The 7,318-nt window shown below is 35.4% G+C and overlaps 1 long non-coding RNA gene across 1 annotated transcript; it reads right to left on the reverse strand.

The window, feature by feature from the left end:
- Nucleotides 1–784: 784 nt before the first annotated feature.
- Nucleotides 785–1,556, reverse strand: LOC126881387 (uncharacterized). Its single transcript, XR_007696830.1, has 2 exons — nucleotides 1,415–1,556; nucleotides 785–1,116 (listed from the first exon to the last, which is right to left on the reverse strand). It is a non-coding gene; the product is annotated as an uncharacterized LOC126881387 (long non-coding RNA).
- Between the last annotated feature and the right edge of the window lie 5,762 nt (nucleotides 1,557–7,318).

Consider the following 7,318-nt stretch of genomic DNA (forward strand, 5'->3'; position numbering starts at 1 on the left):
AGAGGCTAAAGCTTGTTTATAATCAACCTCAAAAGACAAAGGGACCGAAATATCTGAAAAACTGCAGCTACTAGTCTCCTGAGAAAGAAGACCAGTAAGAACTGTACGTTTTTCCTCAATATCATCAGGAGCAGAGACATCCCTAATGTGAAGCTCATATGTCAATTCATTTGTGGTAAGATGTGCAGGTTTCATGTTGAAGAAAACAAAATTTAATAAAAATCAAAGAAAGAATTTAAAGTACACTATCCACAAAAACTGGTTAAGTTAAAAAAAACAGACCATTTAACTCACTATAAAAGTACCATTATAAGAATGAGCAAAAAAAATTATGTAAAAAACCATCAATGTATTTAATGCAAATTAAATATGCTGGAATATAAGATATATTATAAAAATGGTAATACTCTTTACCCCAAACATTTGAAAAATCGTTAAATATATAGAAAGTGCTCAAAAAGTATCAAAAATTTGCAAATACTAAGATGTACTGCAAAACATGAATATAATATTAAAACAGTATTTATTAATGCTTTATTATTTGCTACCGAACTACAAATCCACAGCTCAAATCCCTGAGTAAGACAATTCAAGTTGGGCGCCAAAAGTGAGGCGATAAACTACCCCAGATAATTGAAATAATATTCGAGAATAATATTTCAATCAACTATGATAGCTATCGTCTACCCTAGACTAGCTCAATCTCCCAAGTTGTGAGTCCACCTTGTCCTAATCAAAAACATGAACAATGAAAATGCAGAATGGAGCAAATAAAACAATAATATTTAACTAATCATGTTTATTTTTCATAAAAGACATAATTAATGTATTAAAAAAAATAATTTAAAAGACCTTGCCGAAACTTTACAGATCAGAGATTATACTTATCGATGGCACTTGGTATCTGTCTGCAGGTTCTTGGTGTCTTGCTGTTGTTCTGCAACGGGCTCTGGCGACGTGGATGTTCTGGCCACCAGGCCTACAGGTGTTGGTTGATGGTGTGGTGTCTATGCTAAATTACTGTAGCATCGCCGGCGATATTGGGGGCTCCAGGTTCAGGGAGTCCTCCCACGAGGTGAAGGGTTGTCCGGTGAAGATTCTTATTTGTCCAGAAAACTAGAATACATACAGGTACATTAGACACCAAGAATAAATGAAAGATATCCTTGCCATTCCAAGAAATAATCCAGAAATGTTGCAGAAAGGCAAGGTTAAACAGAATGAATAGTGTAAAATAATGTTAGTAGTTAAATAGTTGTGGATTACTACACACATATGAAGATAATAGATAATATAAAAATTTTACCATGTGGTACAACAATAAAAAGTACGAAAAGTAAGGTTAGATAGGAACATAAAAAAGATTACGGATATAGGCTTAGAAAAATGTGTACATTTATATTTAAACACTTACCCCAATTAAGAACGTCTGTTTGAAAATGTGGCTATGAGGCCAGACATTGCCTTAAGTAGATTTTAGAATTAAAATAAAAAATATTCTTCATTTTGACAAAGAGAAGGGTTCACTTGACATTGACAGAGTTGGTGAGTGGGGCTTAAAATTTGAAAGAGAAGCGACAGTGCGAAGTCACTGTCATGAACCACAGAAGGATTGAATAAGAATGTGAATTCTGAGATAGAACAAGAATGTTGAGATATGCCTATAAATACCGAAAGAGGGCGCCAACCAATTTTTAACGGGAAAAAAGGTAAAACAAATAGAAGAGGATTATTATTAAAGAATTATTAAAGAAAATAGAATAAAATAATTATTTGAAAATAAAATAGCAAAGATGTGACGTTTGTAACGTTACAGTACAATTGCAATTTTGGCAATATTCCCCCACATAAAATTTAAAATAAATTTCATTTTCGTTTTCATCACGGTCAAAAACATAATCTAAGACCAAATTTAGCCATTCTCCACCCATGGTCAGTATCTCGAAAAATAAGCGTTATATTGGGGATTTCTAATGTCGACAGTAAAAGTTGCACTATTTTTTTTCTATAAAACATTTTGACCTAAAACTTACCAGAAAACTTCTTTGTACTCTCTACTTTAACATAAACGTGATTAAGAAGCTAAATTTTAAACTTCGTCATACAACTTTTGCAATTAAACTTTGCAATGCACAAATCCGCACCTTTTCTTTTGAAAAATTCATAATCTTTATCAGGATAAGAATAAAAGCTTAAAAGAGATACCGTTGTCTTCAAAAATGTTAGGGCTATATACTGTAAAAAATTTCAAAAAAAATATTAAAATCTAACAGAGTTGTAGCGAGGTAAAAGCAAAAAAATATGATTTCATTTTTTTTTTATTTTTAGGTTAAAATTGCGATTTTGACAATGTTCCCCCACATCAAATTCAAAATAAACTTAATTTTCGTTTTCAGCACTCTCGAAAATATAAAGTATGAATAAAATAGCCATTCACCTCTCCGTGGTCAGTATCTCGAAAACTAAGCGCTTTTTTGAGGGTGTCCCGCTCGTGTATATAGGTTATTAATATAGATGTCCATACTACATACTTAAAAAATTTGGTTTCGGCCTGGAGGGGGATTTGTCACGAGAAAAATCTTATTTCTGTGGACTACGACCTGAATTTCATCGAGCATGTATGGGACATGCTTCAACAAAGAATTACTCCAATTATGGGCAACCTATACACACCATTTCGTTTCCGAGACCGACTGGTAGCGAACTTAGCAAACTGGGCAAGTGGGCAAACGTAGGTACCTACCTCAACAGAGAATATCTACAATCTCATTTTGTCTATGAACGACAGATGTAGAGCCCTAATAAACCAGAATGGATGCCATACTTTGTATTATTTCGTCATTTTTTATATTACTACCATATTTTGTGATGACCTAATTTTTGTTTAATAGTACCTAATAGTCGATATTTTTAAAATTTCTAAAAGGCGTTTTCGTTATTGTTGACATGTCAACAAATTTTTTTGTATATTAAATACTACTAAACACTACAAATCAATTATTATTTTTTCAAAACAATTAGACAAGAAATTACGTGACCTTCTCCTTCTAAAAATATGCCTAAACTTTTCCGATGTTAAATATCAGATTTGAAATGATCAAAGTCTGTATAATTATTCGGAGATAATGATGATTTTAGATGTAGGTACATACTAATGTACTAAAATTCTGTATACACCGAGTAGTACGACAAGGAGACACCATTTCACCAAAACTATTCACAACCCTTTGTGTATATGTTATCAACATAAATGGAAAGAAGCTCAGTCATTTGAGATTCGCAGACAGCATCGTCCTTATAGCCGATCGTATAGATGATAGAATAATAATGTTGAACAAATTATATCACGCTTCCTTTAGACTAAAGATTACCATCAACATGACGCAAATAATTACTAATATGGTGCTAAATCGTAATATTGTTGTTGATGGACATTTTGATATTGATTGAGCCGACTACATCTTATAACAGTATGCGGCAAAATAAGCAGTACTGAAATGAATATTGAAATGTTTATGATTATTTATATAGCTATAATACATGATACAGCCTCGCAAACATTATTCACGACGACGCGCGTTTCCGATAAAACAGATGTTAAAGATGACCTCTGGCCAGTGGCGGATCTACGGAGTGGGAAAATGAGGAAGTTTCCCCCCTAACAAAGTTCAAAATTAAAGAAAAAAATTGTTCAAATATAAAAATATATTAGCTCACATCAAATCGAAACCATCACAAGACAAATTCAACCCAATAAACACCCTAGTTAATAAAATTAATGAAACTTTATTCTTCTTCTTCTTCTTCTGCCACTCCTATCGGAGATTGGAAATCATCAAGGCTACCCTGACTTTGTTTACAGCTGACCTAAAAAGTTCATTAGTGGTGCAGCTAAACCACTCTCTCAAATTCCGCAACCATGACATTCTTCTACGGCCTGGATTCCGTTTTCCTTCTATTTTTCCTTGCATTATATTTTGAAGTAATGCATATTTATGACCTCTCATCAGGTGACCCAAATACTCGAGTTTTCTTCGTTTTATCGTTAACCAAATTTCTGAAACTTTATACCTATAAGTTAATATTTATGTCTTTTATGTAGTCTGAGTTTATCTTTTTTATGGTTTTTTGGTTGGATTTTCATTGGAAGTTCCCCTAAGGCAAATTTCGCCTCCCAAGGCAAATTTCTAGATCGATCAATGCCTCTGGCACGAAAAAATCTTTAATTCTAGTCCGCAGTTCCGAAATAGTAGACGATGTATCTGTCTGACTCCTTCAGCATTCCCCATATCTATGCATCTGGTGGCGTTAGTTTTGGTGAGTGGCAACTCCCAAAATGATCGCACAGTATTCGAAGAGACCGCTGGCAGTGTGACAGGTTGTCCCGTCCTGCTAAAACAATTGTTGAATTTAAGCTTGGACCGTTTTCATGACCTTTTCCGTATTACCGAAAATAGTTTTCCACCATAAAATGTTTTTCTGCTAAACCAAGAACCATCCTGAAGTAACTAACATTAACATGATATTCACAAACGGTATAATAATGTTCAGAAACCACTCGATACGTTTAGGCACATTACACATACAAATTTGAGGCATACGAATTTCAGTACTGTTTATTTTGCCGCATACCGTACTTGGGACATTAAATTCGGTTGGGACAAGATAACCAGACGTGCGAGCTCCCACGCCGCATAGGATTGGCCTGGGTAGCATTTGGTAAACTGAACTATGTATTTAAATCTGACTTACCCATATGCCTGATAAGGAAAATCTTTGACCAATGTTTGTTACCTTTACTCACTTATGGAGCGGAAGTATTACCACTCACAAAAGGGTTGTATACAAGATTAGCGTAACTCTGGATATGGAACGCCAGATTCATATCTAATGGAAAGGTAGACGTTGGATGTCTTCCTGAGAGACCCAATCCCAAACGCAGAAATGCGCCGTAGAACAAAAACAACAGACGCTGTCGAAAATATCGCGTCGCTAAACTGGAATTGGCCAGGACACGTCGCCCGATTGTCAGACAATCGATGGACAAAACGTATTATCGAGTGGTGGCTACGAGAAGAAGCACTACGGAGCAGAGGATGCCCACCAACCAAACGGACCGACGATCTGAAGCATCTTATTGGTAACTGGATGCAAGCCGCACAAAATAGAGATAGAGAATGATGATGATGACTATATGACTATGTCATGTTCTTAGTTATTCCGCATATATTCATTTGCTTTTACCGTATACAAATTGTTACTTGTATCATATAAGTATATTCATAGGACATCTACTACTATTAGCCATTGGATAGAAATTTTCCCATCCGATCTGTTCTGAGTGAGGTACTGACATATTGAAGGCTTCTCACTCACTTCAGAGGTCCTCCCAGTCATAAAAAACCATATATTATTGGTTTTTTATTAACTCAAATACTACCTGGAATGGATGTCATAAAAAGAACAGATAAAACACTCACAAAATAATATTCAAATTACACGCAACAGTTTAAAATGATATTGAAAAAAGAAGGTAAAAAATCTGCTATAGTTTGCGGTCTACCGAGGGATGCGGTGTGGAACCTGAATTGCGAGTATATTACAGTGCCGTCAAAAGAATCTTTACAAAGTAAAGGCGCGTTTACATGTATCCAGTAACTGGCGCCAGTCGCACTGGAACGACAGTGCTGGAATCATGTAAACGCTTTTTTGTTCCAGTCCAGCGCTGTCTGCCAGCGCTGTCTCGAATAGAAGGCTGGTCTGTTTTTCGTGCCAGTGGCACTCGTCCGCGTCCCCTCTAACCCCGTGCCAGTGGTTGTAGACACGTGTAAACACAGCGTTCCAGTCGCTGGCGCTGTCGTACCTGTGGTTTCAGTTTCCGTATTAGGATTTTTAATAAGAGTGCCAGTGAGATTGGCGCCAGTTACTGGATACGTGTAAACGAACCTATCCAGCGCTGTCTTAGTCAAGCACTCGCATTCCAGTGAGACTGGCGCCAGTTACTGGATACGTGTAAACGTTACTTTAAGAAGACGCCTAACTCAGAGGAATTATTATTTTAATTTCATAAATTAATACTTTGTCACATCAGTATTTTAGTTGAGAATAAGCGAATTATGTATCTTATCTTTACAGAGCGAATACATAGCAAACTAATTATGGAACGCAGTATAAACAGATAATGAAGTTAGCAAAATCCAACCCATTCTATGGGGCTAAATAGAAGAAGAACTTTAATAGGTACAAAAGGTGAACTATGTAACTAAAAACACAGACCAATTGTAAATTGTCTGGTAAAATAAGGAAACACATCGACATCGAACAAGACGCATTGAAGATGGAAAGAATATATTGAGGACCTGTTACCTCCCTAAATGACCCCTCTCATCATCTACAACGACTGAGCAACGGCGGTCTCGAGTCACAAAGTATATACAATTATATTTATAATATCTGTGTACTGAGCCTACTTACAAGTAGTTTAGTTGACTGTGTATAACACATTATCTAAAGCCTCGTATTCGCTGGTAGACCATGTTGCGCGACGGTCACGCAACAGCCTCGCGACGGTCTAAACTTGAGACATAGACATGGTCTAGAGGCTGACAACAACCTTGGCGGACATTGGTTTGTGCAGAATGACTGCCTATTTGGACATAAATCCGTACCAAAACTTAACAAAATTTAGATTATAAAAAATGTTAAATAATTTACATAAAATTAAAAATAGTAACAGACTGTTGCAAATCTCGCAATAATCGAAAAGTATTCGGAAAGCGAGGAATTGGGAAAAGAAGAATATCATGGTTAAAGAACCTGAGGAAATGGTTCTCCACAACAACAACTAATCTTTAAAGCCTCAGTTAATAAAATAATTATAGGCAGAATGATCGCCAATATTTAAAAAGAATAGGCACCAAAAGAAGAAGATAAATTTTTTCATTATTTTTGTTATGACATTCATACACATTTTAATTTTTTTCTCTTATTGCATTGTAGAATTTCTTGAAAAAGGAAATAAACGTTACCGAAAGCTTGAATATTCAGATAATAGTGTTCTTTCTTAAGCCCCAGTTTTACTGTTTTTTATTTCGTGACGGTAAGTAAGCTTAATAATAAAAAATAAGATTAATAATAATATTTTCTATAAAAAGAAACATTTTAATTCCTGGGTTTGTCAAAAATTAACCGACGTTGCAGGTCGTTGCATGAATTCTCCCATTTCAATCGGGAGACTTTAGACATACCATTTTTGGTCTCAAAACGGTCTCGCAACATGTCTACTGAGACATCATGAGACACGTTGCTTAGACCAAAA

This window comes from Diabrotica virgifera, chromosome 3, assembly GCF_917563875.1.
Source record: "Diabrotica virgifera virgifera chromosome 3, PGI_DIABVI_V3a".
Taxonomy (NCBI): domain Eukaryota; kingdom Metazoa; phylum Arthropoda; class Insecta; order Coleoptera; family Chrysomelidae; genus Diabrotica; species Diabrotica virgifera.